Source organism: Lathyrus oleraceus, chromosome 6, assembly GCF_024323335.1.
Source record: "Lathyrus oleraceus cultivar Zhongwan6 chromosome 6, CAAS_Psat_ZW6_1.0, whole genome shotgun sequence".
In the NCBI taxonomy this organism is placed as follows: Eukaryota; Viridiplantae; Streptophyta; class Magnoliopsida; order Fabales; family Fabaceae; genus Lathyrus; species Lathyrus oleraceus.
Window position 1 is genome coordinate 489,782,135 of NC_066584.1, and position 27,976 is coordinate 489,810,110.

Genomic DNA, 27,976 nt, shown 5'->3' on the forward strand with positions numbered 1-27,976 from the left:
TTGGCAGATAAAAGAGATGTGTAATCCATCTCCTGCTACTCAATGTGTCATTCACTTTGCTCACACACCTTGTATTGATGCATTGTGGATAATAACCCAAGATCATGTTGTGTCAGTCACTTGTGAAGAAGAGTTCCTACATTCTGAACTCCCACACATTCTATTTTGAGTCAAGCTCTCCCAGGCCAGGGATAAGAGTTGTGAGGTCTTATCCTCACTTCCCATTTCATCTGCTTTACCCTAACTCTCAATGTTAGGGTTAAGAGCTAAATACACCCCATTCCAGTTGGCTTGCTTTTGCTGCCTAACCTTGTATGAGCCCAAATTGCTTGCATATAGTGTGTGTGATTGTTTATTGTGCTTGTGTTTGTTTGACTATGCTGTTTAGGTTAGCTTGCTCCCTGTGCAAGTTAGATAGAAACTTCAACCTAGGGCCATTGTGGATTACATGATAACTATTAGGCTCGAGTCAGGCTCCCTTCTAGTTTGTCACTTCCCAGTCTCTGGTTAGGTTAGGAGTTCTTTCCCTGCGTAGGGGAACTACGTCGCCCTGATCCTCATACCAGATGAGGTACGTAGGCAGGAGATGAGCAGATCTCTCCAGGCGCCCTTTTTCTTTTTCAACCCCTTTGCGTGTGTTAGGAGTCTGACGTAAGTCCAGCGATTGGCAGTTGGTTTCCTGTGTCTTGTTTGCTTGTTGGAGTCTGACATAAGTCCAGCGATTGGCAGTTGGTTTCCTGTGTGTGTGTTTGTTGGTTCGGAGTCTGATGTAAGTCCAGCGATTGGCATTCAGTTTCCATGTTTGCCTGTTTGTGGGGAGTCTGACGTAAGTCCAGCGATTGGCAGTCGGTTTCCTGTGTGGGTTTTGTTTGGCGTGCATTAGCCGAGCTACGAGTGCTTTGATTCTTCTCTGGTTAGAGAAGATACGTATGCATAGGATGCGACATCCTAGCGAGCACGTTTCCCCTGTCCCGAACTACGTCGACTCTGATGTCTGTGTCTGACAGGCTACGTAGGCCCAGGATGCGACATTCTGCCGAGTTCCGTTTCTTTAGTCTTTCTGTGTTTCCTTCCAGCCTTGTGCAGTGTATGAGCAGTTTCTAGCAACCTTATCCTTTCTTTTGTGCGTGGATCCCGTCGAGTAAGACGGATGCGTAGGGGTGCTAATACCTTGCCTTCGCATAACCGACTCCCGATCCCATCTCTCTCTGGTCGCGAGACCATGTCTTTTCCAAGTTTACTTCGAGCGTTTCCTTTCCCTCTTTTGGGATAAATAACGCACGGTGGCGGCTCTGTTGTTTCGTTTTCCCGCCGGTTTTTCGCGTAATACGACAAATGGTTGGAGGCAAAAATGGCGCGCACGCTCCTTGAAACTGAAGCATTGGACCTCTATTTATAGCAAATCGTAAGTTTATTTGCACACTTGAAAATGCTTCCAAATTTGGCAATGTAAATGGCACGCGTGCTTGGGCATGTACATGCCCATGAATCATCTTAGTTAGATCCATAATCAAATGAAATGAAGTCTAAATGAAGATTGCAATGCAAGGCAAAGATGTTTGGATGTTTGAAGCATGATTCTTGCCAACTGATACAGACCTGTTCAACCCATGCACAGACCCCTCAAACTTTGTCCAAAATTAATGAATTTGGACTCTTTTGAAAGGTTAGATCAATAGGAACAACTCTTATGTTGAACACTTTCCTATTTGGAACTTGTATCATGGTGAATTTTGAGTTGGAAGTTAGGAAAATTTCAACATGTCAAAATATTTTCTAAGTGTCAAGCCATATGTTCAATTATTCCACCTTGGCTAACTTTTCGTGTTAGTTTTAAATGAGTCAAGTATCTTCATCAAAGTTGTACCCCTTTATCAGGTATAATTTGGATTTGGGATGAATGAGGTATGCATTTTTGAAGTTGTGGAAAATCACTTGTTCAATGGTATTGGTCCAAAATGACCTATAATGTATCATCATATCACATGCTCATAAAACTTGATTTAGCTCTTGGGAAATCTTTTATCTTATAAAATTGAGCAGGTTATGGCCTTGGGAAGTTGACTTTCCATTTAGGGTTTAGACAAAATGACCTATAATGTTTCAACATAAAAATGGCTTTCCAAGCAAAATTAGCTATAGGCCTCAACATGAAAGTTGTTTGGAATGTCACTTAGAGTAATGTTTCTCTTGGAATCAATTTCGTATGATTGAACATCGTAGGAGATAGGAGATAGGGAGACCCAGTTTTGATCAGATGAAATTATTTGGCCAACTACCATCAACCATCTTGCTAACTTGCAATTATCTTGACTTTTTAGGCTCATGAGAGATCATATATGCATAAGATGATGAAATTTGAAGTGTCGTTTGAAGTATTGGATCAACGGGTGAAGAAGTTTATTAAAGAAGTTACTCAAGATACCCAGATGAACTAGGGTTTCTAAGGCAAAACAACTCCAAACTCTTGAAGAATTCTTGATCAAAATAACCAATAGAGATTCAGGGGACTCATATATGATGCTTAGAGCCATTGTGGATCATTCCTTGGTTGAGCTCTTAGTAATGAGGGTCTTAAATCCTAGATGTGAACTTGATAGATCAATGGTGATCATGCTCTACCTACAAAAGAGTTAGACAAATGCAAATACATACTTTTTTGGTATTTTGGTTAGTAAAGATGATAAAATACAAGGTATGAACAATCACATACTTCTTGGTGACCTCTCCAAAAATAAACCCAATGAAAGAGGGGTAAGGAGAATGCGAAGGTATGATCCCAATGCTAATGTATATGATGAGGTATCATGAGGGATCTTAGGGTCAAAATTGGGGTCTTACAACAGTTAGCTGAGGCATTAATGAATATCTTGGCAATGATGGACTTCAATTGGCATTAAGTTCTTTGTCCTTTCCATAGCAATATTGGAGAGTGTTTTATTCTTTTCCAAATAAAGATTCATACCAAAATTGGAATACTTCGTAGCTAAGTCTTGTGGTTGATCTTGAATCAGTGCATGCGGAATTCAGATTTTCTTGTTTAGCATGCATACTTCAGATAGTTGTTGAGAGTAAATTTTCATTTGAGGTTCTTGATATGTTTTTCTACATAGCCTTCTACAAATCATCAGAGTAGCTATGTAGAAGTCTTCAGATTGAGAGTGTTTGAGTCTTCTACCGTCAGACTCTGTGGGCTTCCTTTTCTTCAGAGTCAAAGTGACTGCTTCGATTTATTCTAAGTTATCTATTTTGGACTTGCATGATGTCAGATGTTGTCTATCTGATCCTTTTTCTGTTAGATTCCTGCATACTAAGATAAACTTGTTAGGGTACCAATTTGTTTCATCCTTCGTTATCATCAAAACTTCAGAGATGAATTGTAGACACAAAATCTTATTCTAACAATCTCCCCCTTTTTGACAATGACAAAACCTTCAGACTGATGATGAAATAATGATACTTCATAAAAGTTTAACGGAGTTATCTCAGAGTCAAATGTATGATGACTCCCCTTGAGATAAGAATTCTCCGTTTAATTTAGATGCTCAAGAGGTTTTAGATATTCTTACCAGATCTCCTTACATTATAGAGCTTGTTTCTCAGATGTTTAACTCAGATATTTCCTGCAGAGCTTAAGACTTCATAAAAGTTTTAAATGTGGGCAGTGCAGTATGAGGCTTAGATAATATTTCATCAGAGGTTGTTTTATTCTCCCCTTTTTTGTCAGACTTAAAAAGACTTAGTAAAGTAGATGAGGCAAAGCATAATTCATTGATGATAGAGAAGTACAGATAAGAAAACAATACATAAAAGAACAGAGGGAAAAAACACATAGAGATAACATAGAAGATAAGCGCTTAGAGAAAATATAAAGAAAATCTTAAGTCTGCCTAAGGGTTCAGAGGAGGCGGCATCCTCTGAAGCTACTGAGTCAGCAGGTTCTGAATGTTGGAGTTGACAGTGTCCTGTTGATCTAGTCTTGCTCTCACAAACTGTTGCTCTTTCTTTATCTCTTCCAGACTCTTCAACACTAGAGGAGAGAAATCAGAGTGCGATTGCTCCTCCTGAATCAGAGAAGCGTCCCTAGCATTAGGAGCTTCTTCCGCAGCAATGTGTGCTGCTTCTTCAGCGTTAGCCTTGGCTTTGACTTCAGCTTCAGTAGCAGCAGCAACCTCAGTGGAGGCCTTTCTGCAGCTTCTCTTGCTCTCTCTTCTTCTTCTAGATGAGCCTTTTCTTCAGCTTCTCTATGAGCTCTCTCTTTTGCCTCTTAGGCCAGACGGTCCTGTAACCTCTCTCCAACTTCTCAGATGAAGTCGTTCGTGACTTGTTTAGAGAGGTCTTTCAGCTTGAAGGCCTTAATTGTCATCCATCTGATCACTCTATTCCAATGAATCCTCACTGCAGAGGGATCATCACTGATTCTAGAGTTTTCAGATAGCGATCTGATCTTCTCCATTAAAGACTCAGTAAATAAGGCTACTGCATCTTCTAGTGTGGGAATGGCGGGTTCGGGTTCAGAGGTGGGAGATATAGGTGTTGGTGATGTGGGGATGGTTTCAGTGGGAGGTTCCTATTGTTGGTTAATTGGGTTTTCAGATGGAGTTTCTATGTGAGTTTCGGAGGATGGTGTTGGTGGCTATTCAAATGCTGAAGGAATGTTGGTTTCTAGATCAGATAGGTTTTGGGCGGAGAGGGCGCGAGCCTGGAGTTGCACAAGAGTAGGGGATTAACGGTCCAATAGGTTAGAGTTAGAAGAGATATTGTAGTAAGGTGGAGATGAGGGAATGGAAGAGGGTGGTGATATGGGTTTATTGAATAGTTGGGCTTCAGATATTGGTAGGGTGGTGGTGGTCAGACTGAATTTTTTAAGGGGAGATAATCGCGGGTTAGATATGGGAGTTTCAGAAGGATTTGTGGTGGAGGTAGTGGGTTCAGAGTGTGCGTGTGTAGATGGGGGCAGGTTGATGTAAGGAAGGAGACAATTTCCTTAAATGTAAGGTGGGAGAGTCAGAGGGTTAATACTTACTTGGAGAGGAAGAGGATACCAGAGGAACGGGTGGTCTGGATACAGAAGTTTCCCCCAACATCTGAGATTTCTTCATTGACTTTATTTCAGATGGCTTCCACCGAAAAATCAGATATGTCTACCCCTTGATTTACCAAGTCCTGCAGATAGTAGGTGATAACTTTTAGGGGGTCTATTTTAGAGAACAGGTATAGACTGTTGGATATCTTCCTCTGATCCTTCAGAGCTTCCCAGGAGGTGTCTAGAGAAGGCTTGACCAGAGCTTTCTCAATGATGCCCATGTTCTTCAGATTCCTTGAGTTTAAAGGCCTACCGGTGTCTACCGTCACATCGTCTATCAGACTGTGGCGAATCAGATAATCCACCAACCCGCTTTCTATCATAATGTCTAAGATTATCCTTCCTAGAGGAATATATGTTTTGGGCTTTATGTTGTTTCTGGTGTCTCTGACGGAATCCCTAAGATATTTGAACAACATAGCTGACAAATTCAACTTGAGTCCTTTGTGGAGGCAGTAGACGATGCATTTCTGGCCAGTGTTGATGTAATATGACGTGTTGGATGTTGGGCGATGATGAATAGTCCCCAGGATAATCTTCATCCAGACCTGTAGTGTAGCGGGGTATTCATTACCTTTAGATTTATCGAATAAATCAAAAGTAAATCATACAATTCGAGTCGCCACCACACTTCTATTTATCCAAAGGAAAGGTTAGAAAGCGAACAAAAACCAAGAAGTTTTATCAAGTCAAAAACTAATAAAAATGTCAGAGATTTGCGTAAGGGGGTTGGTTATGCAATGGGAAGGTTTTAAGCACCCAAAACATCCTTAGTACTCTAAGGGAGCCCTTTTTACAAATATTGTAAGGTAGGTTGGAATTTGTGAAAATATTTGTGCAAACATGATTGGGGGGATGAGAAAAAGAATATACAATTTATTTATAATTTGTGTTTGAATGGGTAAACCCATTGCCTACGTACCATCTTAAAAAAGAATAGGATCAAAACCTCGTAGTTCTGGGTAAAAATTTCAAAAAAAGGTTGGCGAATTGATTGGTCAAAAGCCTTAAGGTCAATTGTTATCAAAGGGAGAAAACTCAACCTAAAACTACTAATCCACCATGTGAGGAGAGCTTCAACATGCTAGTGAGGGGTTAACCCTATAATAAGCATGGAAGATTTATAGTCCATCACTAAGGATACAGGTGAGTATTATATCAACCTCTAGGATAACTCAAACCTAATATCTAATGTTTATGAAAAGCTTTAACACAAATGGTCATTGGAACCATAAAAACAATTGAGTGAGTTGTATTTACAAATGAAAAGTATTCACAAAGTAAGGTCAAAGTTGAATTAAGATTCAATTCAAAATAAGTGTTATGAAAAGAGTTTGAAAAATCAAAGGCATAATGCCTAGGTTTCTAATTTTGAAAACATTGTTAATGTTTGCACAAAAGTTTGGCTTGGGTTAGAGTGGAGAGAAGAAGAGAAGGGCTAGGTCCTAAACATGCAAAGATGAGGGAAGAGAAATAAAACCACTTGGAGTTCCCTTCTTGAGATCATAAAGATGATCCAAGTTGCTCTTTTCCTTTGGATTTAGTAAGCAATAAGCAAACAACTCAAGCAATCAAGCAAATAATCAATCAAGCTCCTAGGAGTCTTCCAATTGGTTTTTGTATCTCTTATATTGGATGTCCATGACAATGGTTCCTCTAATTGGTTCAAGTTTAGGATCCCTATCACACAAGAACACACAAATCAAAAAGTTCCACAATGCAAATAAAAGAATGGACAAGAGTGTGTTTAGAATTAGGATCCTTTCAATTCATCTTCAAGATTAAGCATTCTAAAGGCATGAGGCCTAGTTTCTCTTCAACATATATAGCATTCTAAAGGCATGAGGCCTAGTTTCTCTTGAAACTCCATTAGCATAGTTAAGGTCCTAAATCTAAGTCCTTTCTCCATTTGCATTGGGTTCACACAAACAAAACAACAAGCACAAGGCAATAGTATATACACAATAATGTGCTCAAGTGAGTAAATGGCGAATTCCATTAACATAAACATGACCTCAAATGAGCAAAGGGCAAAGACAAATGAATTAATGAGCAAGAAATTAAATTGCATTAAAGTAAATTGCAAAATTTAAATGTTAGTGTTAGTGTGCCATAAGGCAATTTAGCACTATGTTAAGCAATCGTAAGTGGACTAATGTAGTAGTCCCACCTATCTGAGATCGGTCAATAAAACTATAGAAAACAAACACAAGTTAGAGACCATGACTAGTAAGTCAAGCTCCTACAACTTGCCATGCCAAAAGAAAAGAAGAATGATCTTGTATGGATTTAGGTTTTTTGCTTGACCAAGAAGCAACTTATCTCTAATGCAAAGCAATTCACTTGATCTTTGATCAAGATGAATTTGATTTGGATCAAAGAAGGTTAAGCCGCTCCTATGTCAAGGCTAACCACCAATCATTAACTCATTGATCAAAAGGAAAAAAAGAAGAAAAAGAAGAAGAAATGGAATGTACATAATTGAAATTCAAATGACATAACTGTAAGACCCCAATTTTGACCGTAAGATCACTCATGGCATCATAACATTGCATTTGCATCTTGCCTCAAGGATCATAGCATCTTGGCTCCTAACCTTTGGGTAGGAACATTTGTGAGTTGGTTTGAGACCACAAAGAATGCTTGAATTGTATATTATTGATTTTCTTATTTTGTTTACTAACCAAAAGCACAAAAATATGTCACTAACGTCCTTTGTTTTGTATCTTAAGCAATCATAAGATCCAAGGCTCCCAAGAGTCCCTATGCTCATTGATATGGCCAGGAGAAGATGAAAGCAAGCATGAAAATGGTTCACAAGGCCCTCATCCATGATATATGCCTCCCAAGTATCTCAATTCATCATTTTGATCAAAGCAAACCAAAGGACTTGAGGATTGTTTCCCAAGGAAACCCAAATTCATCTGTGCATCAACTATGCCTTGCTCATGAAGCAACCTCAACCCATGATCAAATAAAATAAAGGGAAGTTCTTTAATTCATAATTTCATGCATATTTGAGCTTATTTGAGTTTCCTCAATCATCAATTCATCAAAATTTGAGGCATGGACTTGAGAAGTTGATGAGTCAATTCATCTGACTATTTTGAAGTACAATGAGACCTAGCTTTTAATGTGTTTGACAAATGGAGATGACCCCAAGAGAAACAATGTTCTTAAGAACCATATGAACAACTTTAATATTCATCAAAAATTGATTTGAAGCTTGGAAGGTCATCATCCATTTCAAAACATTATAGGTCATTTTGACTGAAACCCTAATTTTAGGTCAACTTCCCAAGAACATAACTCATTAATTTTTCATGATTTTGAGGTGGGATCAAATGCATTATAAAGTTTAAGATATATACTTCATTTGTTATGTTGAGAAAATGTTCATAATCCTAAAAGAAATACACGTGATAATGCAAAACATTACAGGTCACTTTGGACCAAAAGCATTGAAATATGAAAAAGTCCAACTTCAAGTGCCCATAACTTTCTCATAGAAAATCCAAATGAGGAAAAATTTAAGTCCAAATTGATTATCTTGAAACTATGCACAACGTTGATGTTGAAGGTTTTGTCATTTGGAGCTTGCATCAATGAAACAGAAGGGTTTGAAGTTTGCCCATTTTGGAAATTTTCACATACACATGTTTTGCACCTTGCACTTTATGATCAATTTTCATCAATTTGCCAATTCCAAATGAAGTTTTATCCAACAGAACAATTGTTCCTCATGTCAAGAGCTTTCCAACCATTACCCATAAAGCAATGTTCTATTTTAGGAGAAGGCATTTTCGAAGAGGAGAAAATTTTGGTGCATTTTTAGAAACTTGATTCAAACTTTATGCATGAGCCCAATACATCTCATCTGCACGTCCAAAACCTATTTGCTGATGTTAAGCTTTCTATTCAAATTAGATTTGGGCCCTCCATGCCCCTGTACAGGCCCATGCATGGAGGCCCTTATCATTCAGGGACACACTTTGCTCATGCTTGCAGCTTCCATTTGCAATAAATAAGTGTGCTAGGCTTCATAATTTGATAACTTGAAGGCACCTGTTATGCTGCACAACTCCCTCCATAGCCATACCTAAAGGAATTCTCACTTTCTTTTCAAAATTTCAGATCTAAATTTCAACTTCATTGGTTGATTTTTAGACTCATAATTCCTTGACCTTGCTTCATCTTCATCTCTAGATCACATTGCATGCAATAGCTAAGAGAAATCGTGCTCTCCAGATCCACATTGCAGAGGTTGCTACACAAACTTATCTTCTTCGAAACACCTTAATTATAGCTTGTTTCTTGCATTTATTGGGTTGGCTGAAGTCCTCTCATCAGAGGCAATTAAACTGTGCTTTTAATTTTGAAATTCCACTATGTTCAAGATGAACACCATAATTTTCCACCTCTAATTTCTCTTATCATGGAGATTTAGAGTGAAAATATATGGCACAGGGGTGATGTACTTCACCCCAGCTTTCCATTGATGTATAGATCGCCTCATTTGGTAAAGGTGTTTTCTCTGCAACTCTCGCCGGAATCTCTGGTCTCACCGGAGAAGACGGTGGTGTACACCACTATCTGTTTGCCAAATCAAACCATGGCCGTTGGATTTAATTTCGAGATCTAATCTGGACTTTCCTTTGTTATGACTCTTTTAATGTCCACATGCTTCTCATTGACCAGCGTGTTTGATGGATGCGCGCTTGTGAACCGTTTGATGCGCCAGCTCAATTAATGAGCTTGGATCCAACGTTTCACGTTTTTTCTCATTTTTTATTTCTGATTTAATTTCATTTTGTTTCTTTTATTCCATTTCATTTCAAAAAATCATATCTCATTCATTTTAATTCCAAAAAATGTGAGACCAATTGCATTATTTCTTTTTAAATATTTAGTTTCTAAAAGTGATTTTTAATATTTTTTATTTTATCATCTGATATTTTTTATAAATTTTCTCTTTTCAGGTTATTTTTAATTCATTTTAAATAGTTTTTGATATTCAAAAAATACAAAAATATTTTCTTAACCTCTTTGAATGATAATGGATCTATGAAAAATATTCTCATCAATTTCTTAATTGATTTGAGATTTATTTGAGATTTTAATTCAATTAGGTTATTTTTATGCATTTTTAATTAATTAAAAATAGTTTTCGGTTTCTAAAAATGCTGAAATTTTTTGTCAAACTTTGTTTGACCTTGTTGAACTTAGGATGATCCATTTGGACTTTTCAAATTTGTTTGAACTGGATTTGAAGTTTGACCTTTAATTGTTTATTTTAATTCAAGTATTATTTTAATTTCCAAAAATACCAAAAATATTTTATTTGTTTCTTGACTTCTAAGTTTCATTATGCTTCTGTTTACTAATGTTTGAGCTTGATTCCATCTATCTTTAGTCAATGTATGTTGATTACTTCATTTGAATTTCCATTAATGTTCCTTCTTATTCATCTCCTTCTTCATCTTTTTCTTTTTTGATCAATGAGTTAAAAGATTGGTGGTTAGCCTTGATAAATGGGAGGTTTAACCTTCCTTGATTCAAATCTAATTCATCTTGATCATAGATCAAATGAATGACTTTGCATTAAGGATAGGTTGTTTCCTAATCAAGCAAAGAACCTAAATCAATACAAGATCATTTCTCATCTTCTTTTGGCATGGCAATTTGTAAGAGCTTGATTCACTATTCAAGATCTCTAACTTGTGTTGTTGCCTATATTTTTATTGACCGGCCTCAGATAGGTGTGACTACTACATTAGTCCATTTACAACTGCTTAACATAGCGCTAAATTGCCTTATGGCACACTAACACTAACAATTGACCATTAACATTTAATTCTTGCACTTTACATTAATGCAATTTAATATTCTTGTACATATTATTCATTTGCTTTTTCCCTTTGCTCACTTGAGCACATGTTTATGATAATGCAATTTGCCTTTTGCTCACTTGAGCTCATAATTGTGTATATACTATTGTGCTTGTGTTTTGTTTTGATTGTTGTGAACCAAATGCAAATGGACAAAAGGACTTAGACTTTAGGACATTCCCTATACAAAAATGGAGTGAAAAGGACTTAATGTTGAAGATGAATTGGAAGGACTTAATCTCTAAACTCACTCTTGTCCATTCTTGGTTTGCATTATAGAACTTTTTGATGTGTGTGCTTTTGTGCTAGGGATTTCTATTTGAGCCAAACTGAAGAACCATTGTCATGTGCCTCTAAAGTGAGAGATACAACAGACATTGGAGGATTCCGAAGAGTTTATTTGATTGATTGATTGCTTGAGTACACACTTATTTGCCTGCTTATTCCAAAGGATGGGAGCTACTTGGATCATCAATATGATCTCAAGAAGGGAACTCTATTTGTGGTCTTATTTCTTTTCCTTCATCTCTTGTATGTTTAGGACTTAGCCATTCTTCTTCTTCCCTCCACTCTAACCCAAGCCAAAACTTTTGTGCAAACATTAAAATTTGTTTTCAAACCTTAGAAACCTAAGCATTATGCTTCTGATTTTCAAACTTTCTTTTCATAACACTTATTTTGAATTGAACCCGAAGTCAACATTGACCATACTTTTTAAATACTTTTCATTTGTAAATATAACTCATTCAAATGTTTTGTTGTGGTTTCAATGACCACTTCTTGCCAAAGTTTTCATAAACCATAGCTATTAGGTTTGAGTTATCCTTGAGGTTGATATAATACTCACATATATCCTTAGTGATGGACAATGAGTCTTCCATGCTTATTATAGGGTTAACCCCTCACTAGCATATCTGAGATTGCCTCTTCAACGGTGCCTGCTGCTAGTGCCCATTTTGCGCCAACTACTATGCCATCCGGGTTTCCCTGGGGGATTCCCGCAAACATTGTTCCTGAGGGTCTCGCTCCAACGTTTGCTTCTCTGCCGGCATCTAGCCGGATCCTCACCGTTCCACCTCCGGTCGTGCATACTATGCCCAGAGTATATGACACCATCTACCACTCTGAGCCGTCTGAGGGCCCAGACGTGTATGAAAAGATGGATGCAATGAACGATCAGTTTCTCGAGCTCCGCAAGGAACTCAAAACTCTCAGAGGAAAGGACCTCTTTGGCAAGTTTGCTGCTGAACTCTGCCTGGTTCTTAATGTCAAGATCCCTGTAAAGTTCAAAGTACCTGACTTTGAAAAGTACAAGGGAAACACTTGGCCGCTCAGCCACTTGGTCATGTATGCGAGGAAAATGTCGACTCAAACCGACAATGATCAGCTCCTCAATCATTATTTCCAAGACAGCCTGTCCGGTGCCGCCCTGAGATTGTACATGGGCTTGGACAGTGCGAACATCCGATCCTTCAATGATCTTGGCGAAGCTTTCGTCAAGCAGTACAAGTATAACATGGATATGGCTCCTGATAGGGATGAATTGAGAGCCATGTCTTAGAAGGACAAGGAAACTTTCAAGGAGTACGCCCAGAGGTGGCGAGAACTAGCTGCACAGATTGTGCCTCCGCTGGAAGAAAAAGAAATGACCAAGATCTTCCTGAAGACCTTGAGCTCATTTTATTATGAGTGGATGATTGCCAGCGCTCCTTCTGACTTAACCGAGATGGTGAATATGGGGATGCGTCTAGAGGAAGGAGTCAAGGAAGGGCGCCTGACTAGAGAAGAAGGCTCTTCTGCCAAACTATATGAGGCGTTTGGAAAGAAGAAAGATGGTGAGGCACATGCTGTTACCTCCCATGTCAAACCCAAAAGACCCTCTGTGAGGAGAAAGATCGTGCGTCCCGCCGGTAATCAGCATCAGTTGGCTCACATAGCGCCTATTTTCAGAGAAAACCAGCACTGTCAGCATAATAATAATCAACAACAACAACACCAACAATATCAACAACAACAACATTGTCCTCAACAGCAGGCCTACCAGCCTCGAAATAATAATCAAACCAGTACAAGCTATGAGAGGAAAAGGGTCACTTTTGATCCTATTCCCATGACCTACACAAAGCTATATCCCTCTTTGATAGAGAGAAAACTGATCACTCCACGTGATCCACCGGCTATACCTACCAATCCTCAGTGGTGGTATAAGCCCGAGCTACATTGTGTTTATCATTCTGGTGCCCCCGGATAAGATGTGGAAAATTGCTACCCGTTGAAGACCAAGGTTCACGACGTTGCGGTATCTTATGTTTCGAGGATGTAGGTCCCTACATAAAGAAGAACCGATTGCCCGAGCATGGGAAATCTGCTGTCAACATGGTTCAGGGTTGCCCTGGTAAATACAAGGTCCGATATGTCAGTCATATCCGACAATCTTTGGTCGAGAAGCACAGACTGTTGTGTGAATACAATCATTATGAGCATGACCATGACAGATGCCGAGTCTGCACTATCAATCAGAGGGGGTGTCGTCAAGTTCGAAAAGACATCCAAGAAATGCTGGATGAAGGTGTAATTGAAATACTTCAGAGTCGTGATAGGGATGATGAAGTTAATATGATATCACCAGTATTCCGGATCCCAGAGCCTGTTGTCATCCGATATGATGGCAGTAAACAGAAGGCCTCTCCCTCTCTCATAATTAAACCAGTTGGCCCCGTGCCATATTCTTCTCATAAGGTTGTCCCCTATCGTTACAATGTTATGGCATTGGAAGATGGGAAGGAGGTGCCCCTGCCCTCTACCACTGTTGTCAATATCGTTGATGTCAGCGGCCTTCCCCGTAGTGGTCGCGTTTTCTCGGCTTTGCCGAAACCCCAGGCTTACATCAGAAGGGTTGATATTGCTGATTGTGTTGTTCGTCCGGTTGGAAATGTTGCTGTTGCTCCGAATCCGACAGTTGTTGCTAATAAACCTGCCACCGCTGTAACAACTCATGTCCCTGCTGGCCTGAATGGCACAATGAAAGAGGACTGTGATGAGATGCTAAGGCTCATCAAGAGGAGTGAATACAACATTGTAGATCAACTTCTACAAACGCCATCAAAGATCTCTGTGCTATCTTTGCTAATGAACTCAGAACCACACCGTGAAGCTTTGCAAAAGGTGTTGGATGTGACGTATGTAGACCATGACCGCACGATAGAACAATTCGATAGTATTGTTGCCAACGTTACCGCTTGTAACAATCTGAGTTTCTGTGATGCTGATCTCCCTGAGGAGGGAAGAGGCCACAATTTGGCACTTCACATATCTATGAGCTGCAAGGATGATGCCATGTCTAATGTGTTGGTAGACACTAGATCATCACTGAATGTGTTGCCAAAATCCACACTGGCTAGATTGTCATACCAGGGGCCACCCATGAGGCAGAGTGGAGTGGTGGTAAAAGCTTATGATGGATCCCGTAAAATGGTGATTGGTGAGGTTGAACTCCCAATCAAGATAGGACCTAGTGATTTCCATATCACTTTCCAGGTCATGGATATCCACCCATCATATAGTTATCTGTTGGGAAGACCATGGATTCACGAGGCAGGCGCCGTGACATCCACCCTATACCAGAAATTGAAATTTGTCAAGAACAAAAAGTTGGTGGTGGTAGGGGGAGAGAAGGCTCTCTTGGTTAGCCATCTTTCTTCCTTTTCTTATATAGACGCTGAGGATGGAGTTGGGACGCCGTTCCAAGCTTTATCTATTGTTGAGCCTTCTAAGAAAGGGATTTCTTCATTTGCATCCTATAATGATGCTAAGTTGGCCGTTGAGTATGGCATAACTACTGGTTTAGGACAAATGATCAAGATAGAAGACAATAAATCCCGGGCCGGCATAGGATATTCTTTAGGAATCCTCAACAAGCGTGGGCTATTTCAGAGTGGTGAGTTCATCCACACCGTTCAAGACGCGGAAGTTGCTGCTGTTATAGAAGAGGATGCAGAGGAGGATTATGGAAACTTTGTCATCACTGGAGGGGTATCCAATAACTAGGTCGATGTTGATGTTCCAACAGTCGTCCATAAGTCAACGTAATGTTCTTTGTTTGTTTAAAAACCCTTCTCCCATGCTGTCGCATCGGCGAAAAACAACCGGCGGGCTAAAACAAAACAACACAGAGCCGCCACCGTGCGTTATTTATCCCAAAGAGGGAAAGGAAACGCTCGAAGTAAACCTGGAAAAAGCATGGTCTCGCGACCAAAGAGAATGGGATCGGGAGTCGGTTATGCGAAGGGAAGGTATTAGCACCCCTACGCATATGTCGTACTCGACGGGATCCACGCTCAAACGATAGAAAAAGGTTGCTAAAACAAACACAAACACCACACACACGCACTAAAGACAACACAGGTGGAGGAAGAGGGGAGAGGGCTCGCTAGGATATCGCATCCTATGCCTACGTATCTCGTCTGGAACGAGAATCAGAGCTGCCGTAGTTCGGCTCACGCACGCCAAACAAGACACACACAAACGCAGGCAAACTTGGAACCCGAACGCCAATCGCTGGACTTACATCAGCTTCCGAACCAAACACCCCCACACTGGAAACCAGATGCCACTTGATGGACATATACCGGACTCCAAGCACACAACAAAAGGATACGGAATGCCAATGGCTGGGCTTACATCCGTCTCCACACAAGAACAAATAAGCAACAAGTTACTAAGGAGTCGGGAACTCGAGCCTAGCAACTGTCAAGCAAACACACACAAAAAAAGAAAAAAAGGGGTGCCCGGAGAGACCTCGAACGGTCTCCTGCCTACGTACCTCATCTGGTATGAGGATCAGGGCGACGTAGTTCCCCTGAACGGGAAAGAAATTCTAACCAGATACAAAGGGAGACACACTACTAGGGAGCTGTACTCGAACCTAGATGTTATCATGCATCATTGCCCTATGTTATGGTTTCTATCTACGTGCACAACAGCAAGCTAATCCTAACCAGGAAAAAGAAAAGCATGCAAGCATAAACAAAACAAATCAAACATTCACAGTTAGCACACACTATATACAGACAGATGTGGGCTCAATCAAGGGTTAAGTTGCAAAAGCAACACAACGTGTCAGGGTGATGTTAGCTCTTAACCCTGACATTGAGAGTCAGGGTGAAGCCAGATGAAAGGTGAGTGAGGGGTGTGCCTCACAGCTCTTATCCCTGGCCAGGGAGAGCTTCAGACAAAGGAGTGTGGGTTCAGAAAGTGGGAACCCTTCTACACTCATGACTCTGACTCAACTGTACAACTGTACATGGATCTTGGGTTAATATCCCAATGCATCAACACAGTGGTGTGAGCAGAGAGATGACTCAACAAGAATAGCAGGAGGTGGACTACACACCTCTTGTGTCTGCCAATTGCCTTAATCAAGGTCTTTTCCTGCTTGGGGACAAAAATAAACAATCATAACCATTGCCTCTTAAGGAGGACTTCAGACAGTTGCTTGGCCAAGTAACAGGCCAGGTCTTCCAGACTACATGGAGAAAAGAAATTCTACCTCAATTGGTTCATACAACCAAGCAGCAGCACAACAAGTTCTCAAAGAACTATTAGCAACTAATGTACCTGAAATCAATCAAATACAATCAGTATACCAATCACAAAGTCAAAACAAACAGCATAAGAGCCAACAGACAATGCAATCAATCATCTGTGCAAAGCACAAGCTCAAAGCAAGTGAGCTAAGCACCCTACAAAACAAACAAGTTAGTTCACAACAAGCAACCAAACTCAATCAACTTGCATTAATCTCTTTAAAGCATTTGCCTCTTAACCTGAAAAGCCAAACTCAAATATGAGAACCAAGACCACTAGGACAAGCCTAGGGTCAAAATGAGATCAAAAATCCAAAACAGCAAGTGAAAATTATCCAACATCACAATCAAACAATCAAGAAACCAACCCAAGTGATTCCACATTCAAATTATTCATCATTATCATTTCATGAAGGAAAAGGCACAACACATGCAATTTGCAACCTCAAAGGACCAAACAGAATGACTCAACTCAAATCCATATCAAAACCTTTCAATAAATCACCAAAAAATTCATGATCAAGCAGCATCCATAACATGTCAATCATACAAAATTTCAGCTCATTTGGATCAAGGGAAGTAGGTCAATGAAATTCAGAAAGTCAACACAAATTCAAGCAAGCTCATACATGGCATCAAAACAAGCATGAACTTCCATCAATCATAAAACAGAACTAAAACATGATAAATGAATGAGAGCAAAGCCAAAATGCTCTTCAGGATGTCTACAATGCACATGCCAAATTTCAAGTTCATCCAATTAATAACCAGAATTTCACAAAGCAAATACAAACATGTATCACAAAAAATCAACAAATGACCAAACAGGGGGGAAAATTCCAATCAAATAGGAAATGCCATCAAAAATTCCAGAAAAATTCACATGTATCCTCAACATCCATATTATCAATCATGCAAAAATACAGGGCAAATGGCATTCAATAAGCATGGAAACGAAATTCATGAAGTTGACATAACATAGTGTGACACACATTGTCACACTAAACTTGATCACATCATATCTCTCAAACCAGAAACTCAAAATTGGCAAAATAAATACCAAAATCACCAGGAAAGAGTCAAGAACATGCATGTAAAATTTCACACATTTTGGATAAGGCATCATTATTTCATTAATGAAATGGCAAAACATACACATAAAGCATACATGACCAAAGCCTCTAGACAAAATCAAAAATCAACCAGGCACAACTTTTATTATCATACCTAAAAAAAACTAGAGAGAAATTGGAGATGAATGCAAAAATCCTCACTCAATTTGGATCATCCATGAACATTTTATGATTTTTTGAAGTTTGATCTAAAAATGAAATAAACATTTAAACAATTAAAATGAATTAAAGACTGCAATGGCATTTTTGTAATTATTGAGCGCTAGCGTTGAAACGCAGCGTTTCATTAAACGCCGTGGCGCGCTCTGACTGGCTGGAACCCGCGGGAAACAAGAATTTAAACGAAAGCCAGGCGGAAACGGATCAAACAAGCATTTGGACGCGTTCTTGAGCGTATTCAAAGTGTTCATCATTCCAGAAATCAGCAAGAACATTTGTTCACGAAACTTAGCAAATCATACATCAATGGAATCGTCTAATCACGTACATCAACAATATCAACATGCTCTAGCCTAGTTCTAAGTATCCAGCACGAATCGATCAAAAGAAGTTTCACATTCAAACCTTCAATTCCAAATTTCTCACTCAAAACCTAATGAAATTCAAAACCACAAGTTGCAGTGCATTCTAGGTTGCAAGATCTACCTAAACCACATGCCAATTTCAAGAATCGAAGGAGTCGAAATCTGACCTTATGAATGTGTAATCCTTGATGCAGCTAGTTTCGAGCCTCCAATTGCAAAAACAGATGATGATTGATGCAAGGGAAGATGAAAGGAATCGATGCTTTAGCTCAGAACCTCCTGGATCAGCTTGAATCTTCAAACGCCATGTGAGAACTCAAAATGCAACAGCCACGATTTTCCAGTTTTTTCCAAGTTTTGGCTTCAACAGATCTTCTATAGCATCTGCAAATGATGATTAGTACGAAAGAAAGCAAAAAGAATGATGAATTCGAAGGAAAAAGTGAGAAAAAGTTTGAAGAATTTTGAGAGAATTTGGAGATTTTTGGATTTGGATCTGAGAAAATGAATTGTGATTATCATTTTCTGTTATGATTATCATCTTATACCATGTCCTAATCCAAGTGTTAATCACAATTAGGCAAATTGGAAGTGAATTAGCAAAATGAGGTTTATGCATAATTGGCCAAAATGCCCTTTTCACAATGTAGCCAATGCAACAGTACAAAACCAGTTCAAGCAAGTCATATTTGATGTTTGTGATGTGTTGGAAAAGGTTTGAAATGCAATGCCTTGTATTTTTGAAAATCACTATTTTTCCCACCAATTTTTAAATGGTTCACTTGAAAAATGACCTTTTTATGTGAAGGTTTTTAATGAAATGTGATGATGCATCATGAAAGTTCATGTCAAACGTGGTTTGCTCAAAGAAAGATCACCCAATTTGTCCTTTCCATTCAAAAGTTATGCCACTTTGAAATTCAACTTTTTTGGACAATGATCAATCCATATCTTGCCAACCACAAATGAGAAATCCGTGTTCTTTGACTTTTTGGAAAGGTGAGAGCAAGATCTACAACTTTCATGTTGAACAAAATTTCATTTGAAGCATTTTTGGACACGTAATATTGAGGAGAAAAACTTTCCATTTTTGGCAATTTTCAATTACAAGTCACTTTCTATTTTTGGAAAGTTTCCATCTGACTTTATTTTCTTCATTCTTGATGTTTGAAATGTCAAATGAAACTTGTTTAGACATGAATCAAGTGTCTCTAACTCTCTCCCACCTCCAAATCCATCAATTCAGGCACAGTTGACCACAATTGACTTTTCTGACTGATAGATGAATCTGGCTATGCACTGATCAAGTTGAGCTTCAAACTCCTGATGAAATGGCTCAATGATGAAACCCCAGCTCCCATAAGCTCAATATAACCATAAAATGATCCCCATATCCATTGAAAACCTCATCTCCTTCCCAAGCCCTGATTGGCCTAATGCAACTGATTAGGGTTGACCAGTGGTCAAAACCCTAATCTCAAGGTATCTGATCAATCTCTGGAATCTCTTGGAGGATAACAAGACCATGATGATGATGATGTACCATTTCAACCAAGACAAAGGTCAACCTCCTTGAGAAATCATGAAACCCTAATTTGAATCACAAACCCTCAGATGGCTAGTGATCAATTCAATGAAACCCTCAGCTTGCATCTTAACCTCTTATCTTCTGATCAAGACCTAGGAGGATGATTTGCTCAATGTAGCCACATGATATGCAACATGCTAATGACTAATGACCTAAGAAATGCAATGCAATATGTTAAGCTAGTCCCAAGAGAGGAGGGCAAATTTTAAGGTGTTACACATGCCAGAAGGAGGAGTGATAACATTGTGGGCTCATAAATACAATGATATTCATTCAATAAATTCATGTTAAATGTTTGTTTTTTCAAATTATTTTCACTTTTTGCTTTTTTGCATGAAATTGGTGATCACATAAAACCTTAAAGATAGAATAAAATCAATATTTTCATCTGCATAATGATTTGCCTTGTTTGAATTCGAAAATCTCTTTATATCCAAAATCATTATGCTGGTTGATCAAACCCATTGAACATAATGATCCAACACCATCTCCCAACTTTGAGTTCCCTGTATTTGAAGCCGAAGAAGATGATGTTGAAGAGAATCCTGATAAGATTACCCGTCTACTTAAACAAGAAGAAAAGATCATTCAACCAGACCTTAAGAATCTGGAAACAGTCAACTTGGGGTCTGAAGATTGTGTTCGTGAGGTGAAGATTGGGGCACTCCAGGAAGAATATGTAAAGAAGGGGTTGATTGAGTTGCTACGAGAATACGTCAACGTCTTTGCCTAGTCATATGAAGACATGTCTGGGCTAGATACTGATATCGTGCAACATTTCCTACCTTTAAACCCTGAGTGTGTGCCTGTAAAGCAGAAGCACAGAAGAACTCATCCTGATATGGCAGTGAAGATTAAAGAAGAGGTTCAGAAGAAAATTGATGCGGGGTTTCTGGTGACTTCTACATATCCCCAAGGTCAAAGCAATACAAGAGATGTCTGCGCCCAAAACTGAGAAGCAAGTCCGAGGTTTTCTTGGCCGTTTGAACTATATCACCAGATTTATATCTCACACGATTGCCATATATGCGCCAATATTCAAGCTTCTCCTAAAAGATCAGCGTCATGATTGGACCGAGGATTGCCAGAAGGCCTTTGACAGTATTAAGGAGTATCTGTCTGAGCCGCTGATTCTATCATCGCCTGTGGAAGGGAGACCCTTGATTATGTATTTGATAGTTCTTGAAGACTCTATGGGTTGTGTCCTTGGTCAGCAAGACGAATCAGGGATGAAAGAGTATGTTATTTACTACCTCAGTAAGAAGTTCACTGATTTTGAGTCCCGATACTCAATGCTTGAGAAAACATGTTGTGCTCTGGCTTGGGCTGCTAAGCGCTTACGGCAGTATATGTTGAATCATACTACTTGGTTGATATCCAAAATGGATCCAATCAAGTATATCTTTGAGAAGCCTACTTTAACTTGGAGGATTGCCCGTTGGCAGATGTTGTTGTCTGAGTATGATATCGAGTATCGAGCTCAGAAGGCTATTAAAGGTAGTTCTTGGTTGACCACTTGGCACATCAACCAATTGAGGATTATCAGTCAGTTCAGTACGACTTCCCTGGCGAGGAGATTTTGTGTTTGAAAATGTAAGATTGCAATGAGCCTACGCTTGATGAAGGGCCAAAGCTTGGTTCCCGATGGAGCATGGTGTTTGATGGCGCCGTAAATCAATATGGAAATGGTATTGGGGCAGTGATTATTAGTCCTCAGGGCACACATTTTTCATTTACAACAAGGCTAACTTTCAAATGCACGAATAATATGGCGGAGTATGAGGCCTGTATTATGGGATTGGAAGAGTGCATTGATCTTAGGATCAAGCATCTTGATGTTTATGGTGATTTGGCCCTTGTGGTTAATCAGATTAAGGGTGAATGGGAGACGAATCATCCTGGCCTCATCCCATACAGAGATTATGCGAGAAGGATTTCAACTTTCTTTATTGAAGTTGACTTCCATCATATTCCTCAAGATGAGAATCGGATGGAAAATGCGCTTGCTACACTTGCTTCGATGATTATGGTGAGACTCTGGAATGAGGTTCCCAATATCATTGTGATGCGCTTGGATAGACCAGCTCATGTATTTGCAGTAGAAGAAGTGAAGGATGATAAGCCATAGTATTATGATATCAAGTGTTTTTTTCAGAGTCAGATTTACCGGCCTGGGGCATCTATGAAGGATAGAAAGACCTTGAGGAGATTATCTAGCAGTTTCTACCTCAATGGCGATGTGTTTTATAAGAGGAATTTTGACATGGTTCTGCTCAGATGTGTGGATAGACACGAAGCAGACCTGGGAATGACTGATGTCCATGAGGGTTCATTTGGTACTCATTTCAATGGACATGCCATGGCAAGGAAGATGTTTAGAGCAGGCTACTATTGGTTGGCAATGGAGTCTGATTGCTGCAAATATGTGAAGAAATGCCATAAGTCTCAGATTTATGCGGATAAGATTCATATTCCCCCGACATTTCTGAATGTGATTTCATCACCATGGCCCTTCTCCATGTGGGGAATTGACATGATTGGCATGATAGAACCGAAAGCGTCCAACGGTCACAGATTTATTCTTGTAGCTATTGATTACTTCACCAAGTGGGTTGAAGCGGCATCGTATGTAAACGTTACCAGGCAGGTGGTTGTGAAGTTTATTAAGAATCAACTCATATGACGTTATGGGGTGCCAGACAAGATCATTACTGATAATGGATCCAACTTGAACAACAAGATGATGAAAGAGCTGTGTAGCGAGTTCAAGATTTCACATCATAATTCTTCTCCTTATAGACCCAAGATGAATGGGACTGTCGAAGCTGCTAATAAGAACATCAAGAAGATTATCCAGAAGATGGTTGTTAGATACAAAGATTGGCATGAGATGCTTCCATTTGCTTTGCATGGATATCGTACATCTGTTCGCACCTCAACAGGGGCAACCCATTTCTCCCTTGTATATGGAATGGAGGTTGTGCTCCTAGTAGAGGTGGAGATCCCGTCAATGAGAGTCTTGATGGAAGCCAAGTTGACTGAGGCTGAATAGGTTCAAAATCGTTACGACCAGTTGAACTTGATTGAAGAAAAAAGATTGACTGCCATGTGTCATGGTCAGTTATATCAACAAAGAATGAAGAAAGCCTTTGATAAGAAGGTCAAGCCTCGTGTGTTCGGAGAAGGTGACCTTGTGCTCAAGAAAGTCTTGTCTTTCGCGCCCGATTCCAGAGGCAAGTGGACTCAAAACTATGAAGGTCCATATGTTGTTAAGAGAGCCTTTTCAGGCGGTGCTTTGATACTTACAACTATGGATGGGGAGGATTTCACTCGTCCTGTGAATTCAGATGCAGTCAAGAAATACTTCGCCTAAAAGAAAAACAGAATTTCTCGCTAAGTTGAAAACCCGAAAGGCCGGCTTAGGCAAAAATGAGTGTCTCGGTTGATTGAAAACCCGAAAGGGCGATCCAGACAAAAGTTAGAGACATAAAAAATGAATATGTATCCCGCTAGATTGAGAACCTCACCCTGGGGCAATCTAGGAAAAAATCAGGGATTTGGCAAGTAACTGCATCCCGACGAAGACTTTATCCTACAGCTATCATCTATCAAAGAATTTCACTCAGTCATCATCAACTGAAGCTTCAAATACATCGGATTCATAATTGGTGGAGAAAAGGTCATTATGTTCAATGTATCCCTTTTCGAATATATATCACCAATTTCAAATTTGTGAAGATCCATGGAGTCTTGCCATTTGCAGACTACCATTCCATCAAATAAATTTGAGCCTTTATCCAATTCTTCACACTCGTATTTGTTTTTGTTCAAACAATTTTTTTTGCATGTTTTAATTGAGAAATATCATTGTTTTGAATAAATAAATTTTTTTCATAAGTTGTTTTTAAACAAAGTGAACATTCGCAACGAAAAGGATAATTGGGACGTCTTTAGTGCTCTCCCAAGGATAGTATGATCGCCAAAAGGATAAGACATTTGTTCATATTCCCAGCATACCTGTATCCTCTTCATTATCTTTCAGATTGTCTCCTCCGCAAGTGCAAAAGAAGGGTAAGCATTTCCGAATTCCCCAGAGAGTCTGGAGCCTTGATCCCCATTTTGTTGGGAGGAGTACGTCTCTAATAGCCCACCAAAGTTTGGAGTTTGGCCTTAATCTTCTAACTCCTCAGTAAGGTTGGATTTAGCATTTGTGTTATCAATTATATGGTTGTCATCCCTTGGTTGGATATACCTAAAATCCCTTATAAATTGATAAATTGATATGCTATCTTTTCGAGAAAGTTGGTCTTTCCTCATTGGACTTCTCCCGCAGAGTGAGTAGGAAACCCCCAGCATGAGTGGAATTCGCAATAATTGGGTTTGTAGCTTATCCCTAATGGACTGGCCTACATTAATCTCCAGCTGGATGGGCTTTGATCATCCTCAGCATCGGATTTTTATTCCCTGTAGATATCAGTGTTTCCTGGTTTCTATTGCCTCCGTCAGATTGGGAGTCTCCCCTGTGGGCCTGGTTTTCTCTTTCAAGATGTAGTACCAGATGTTCGTCCATTGATTCCTGGACTTGGTTGTGTTAGATATGTTTGTTTGTCAGCATGCATCATACATAAATCACGCATATACATGCATAGCTACAACATTCAGAAATTCATGTTGCATTCTTTGCCATATATCTTTGTTTGTTGTCTTCTGCTATTTGGTGATACATGTTTTCCCCAAGCAGATGTCGGTGTTGATCTCTCCAATATAGAGTCAGCCCCCATAGGCAGAAAGTGTTTACCCTTTCTTCCCCATTCCCCACTGAGTTATGTCCTCGTGGATGATTATTATTTATGTTTCCTCCCAAAATATGTATTGGGACGGAATTACTCCCCTGAGTTATATCCTCAATGGGTTGAGTCTTGTTTCGTTGTGTCTCCCTAGTTCGTTCCTAGTTTGACTCCTCTTGTTTTTTTTCCCTTGCACTTCCCCGTAATTTCGATGAATAATTGCCCAGTAACCAGTAATTGTCCATCTTTTCTCGGGCAGAACCTGTGGCCTTCTACCCAGTAATTGGTAGTTGTAAACCCCATTTTATCCCTTTGTAGGGTTAACCTTGATTTTGTTCATCTTAACCGATGGCGGTTATCCTTCTGTGGTTTTCTACCCAATAACAGGTAGATGTAATCCCCTCTTTGTTGGTTATCTTTATCCAATATTCGGTATTTATATTCCTTCATTTTGAGTATATCTCCCAGTAACCGGTGATATATCTCCCGGATCATTGATTTTGTCAATGTATCCCCGGCAAGTCATATCTCATTTACCTTTTTGTTGGTAATGATTGTTTCTCCCCTTGATTGGTCATCATTTTATACCCAGTAGCCGGTATCCCGATGTCCTTTCTTTTCGGTCGATTTATCCTTTATTAACCCAGTATTCGGTTGTGGATAATCTTCCATGCGAGTATGTTATCTATGTTCTCACGGTAATAGATAGTATATCTCATGCGCTCTTCAGTCGAAGTCTTTTTCTTCCCTAGTCGAGTAAGATTCGTATTTCCTTATGGATTCGGATGCCCATCCTATCATTGAGTTTGCTTTTTCAGCCCTCCTTTCGGATTATGAATGTCTTGGAAATATTCCCCAATTCACGCCTGGTTGGTCACCTATTATATGCCCAGTAACCGGTATCCCTGGTGTTCCTTCCTTTTTGCTCCCTATTATGACTTTTGTCCCCTGTGGAGTCATATTTTCCTGAGTTTAAATGTACCTTTTCGGGTCTTCCTCAGATGTTTTGGATAATTGATATCTCTCGCCCTCATATCGGTCTTAGATATTCATTCTCCCCGAGCGTGCTGTTCTCTCACCCTTATACCAGTGATTTGATCACATGTCTCTTTGAGCTTATTACCCAGTAACCGGTAATACCTCATTTTGTTGTTTCCTCAACTGAGTCCTCACTTTGGATAATGCATGTGATAATGCAAAACATTACAGGTCACTTTGGACCAAAAGCATTGAAATATTAAAAAGTCCAACTTCAAGTTCCCACACCGTTCTCATCAAAAATCCAAACGATGCAAAATTTAACTCCAAATTGATTGTCTTGAAAAAATCTACAACTTTGATGTTGAAGGTTTTGTAATTTAGAGCTTGCATCATTGAAACATAAGGGCTTGAAGTTTGCCCATTTTGGAAAATTTCACATACACATGTTTTGCACCTTGCACATTATGATCAATTTTCATCAATTTCCCAATTCCAAATGAAGTTTTGTTCAACATAACAATTGATCCTCATGTCAAGAGCTTTCCAACCATTACCCATAAGGCCATGTTCTATTTTTGGAGAAGGCATTTTCGAAGAGGAGAACATTTTGGTGCATTTTTAGAAACTTGATTCAAACTTTATGCATAAGCCAAATACATCTCATTTGCACGTCAAAAACCTATTTGCTGATATTAAGCTTGCTATTCAAATTAGATTTGGGCCCTCCATGCGCCTGTACAGGCCCATGCATGGGGGCCCTTATCATTCATGCACACACTTTGCTAATGCTTCCAGCTTCCATTTGTTATAAATAAGTGTGCTAGGCTTCATAATTTGATAACCTGAAGGCGCCTGTTATGCTGCATAACACCCTTCATAGCCATACCTAAAGGAATTCTCACTTTCATTTCAAAATTTCAGATCTGAATTTCAACTTCATTGGTTGATTTTCAGATTCATAATTCCTTGACCTTGCTTCATCTTCATCTCTAGATCATATTGCAAGCAATAGCTAAGAGAAAATGTGCTCTCCAGATCCACATTTCAGAGGTAGCTACACAAACTTATCTTCTTCAAAACACCTTGATTGTAGCTTATTTCTTGCATTTATTGGGTTGGCTGAAGTCCTCTCATCAGAGACAATTAAACTCTGCTTTTAATTTTGAAATTCCACTAAGTTCAAGATGAACACCATAATTTCCAACCCCTGATTTCTCTTACCATGGAGTTCTAGAATGAAAATAGATGGCACAGGGGTGATGTACATCACCCCATCTTTCCATTGATGTATAGATTGCCTCATTTAGTGAAGGTTTTTTCTTTGCAACTCTCGCCGGAATCTCTGGTCTCACCGGAGAAGACGGTGGTGTACACCACCGTCTGTTTGCCAGATCAAACCATGGCCATTGGATTTAATTTCCAGATCTCATCTGGACCTTCCTTTGTTATGACTCTTTTAATGTCCACATGCTTCTCATTTACCAGCGTGTTTGGTGGATGCGCGCTTGTGAACCGTTTGATGTGCCAGCTCAATTAATGAGCTTGGATCCAACGCATCACGTTTTTTCTCATTTTTTATTTCTGATTTAATTTTCATTTTATTTCTTTTATTCCATTTCATTTCAAAAAATCATATCTCATTCATTTTAATTCCAAAAAATGTGAGACCAATTGCATTATTTTTCTTTCAATTTCTAATGTCTAAAATTGATTTTTAATATTTTTTATTTTATCATTTGATATTTTTTATGAATTTTCTCTTTTCTGTTTATTTTTAATTCATTTTAAATAGTTTTTGATATTCAAAAAATACAAAACTATTTTCTTAACCTCTTTGAATGATGATGGATTTATGAAAAATATTCTCATCAATTTCTTAATTGATTTGAGATTTATTTGAGATTTTAATTCAATTAGGTTATTTTTATGCATTTTTAATTGATTAAAAATCGATTCTGGTTTCTAAAAATGCTGAAATTTTTTGTCAAACTTTGTTTGACCTTGTTGAACTTAGGATGATCCATTTGGAATTTTCAAAGTTGATTTGAAATGGATTTGAGGTTTGACCTTTAATTGTTTATTTTAATTCAAGTATTTTTTTAATTTCCAAAAATACCAAAAATATTTTATTTGTTTCTTGACTTCTAAGTTTCATTATGCTTCTATTTACTAATGTTTGACCTTGATTCCATCTATCTTTGGTCAATGTATGTTGATTACTTCATTTCAATTTCCATTAATGTTCCTTCTTATTCATCTCCTTCTTCATCTTTTTCTTTTTTGATCAATGAGTTAAAGATAGGTGGTTAGCCTTGATAAATGGGAGGTTAATCTTCCTTGATTCAAATCTAATTCATCCGGATCATAGATCAAGTGAATGACTTTGCATTAAGCATAGGTTGCT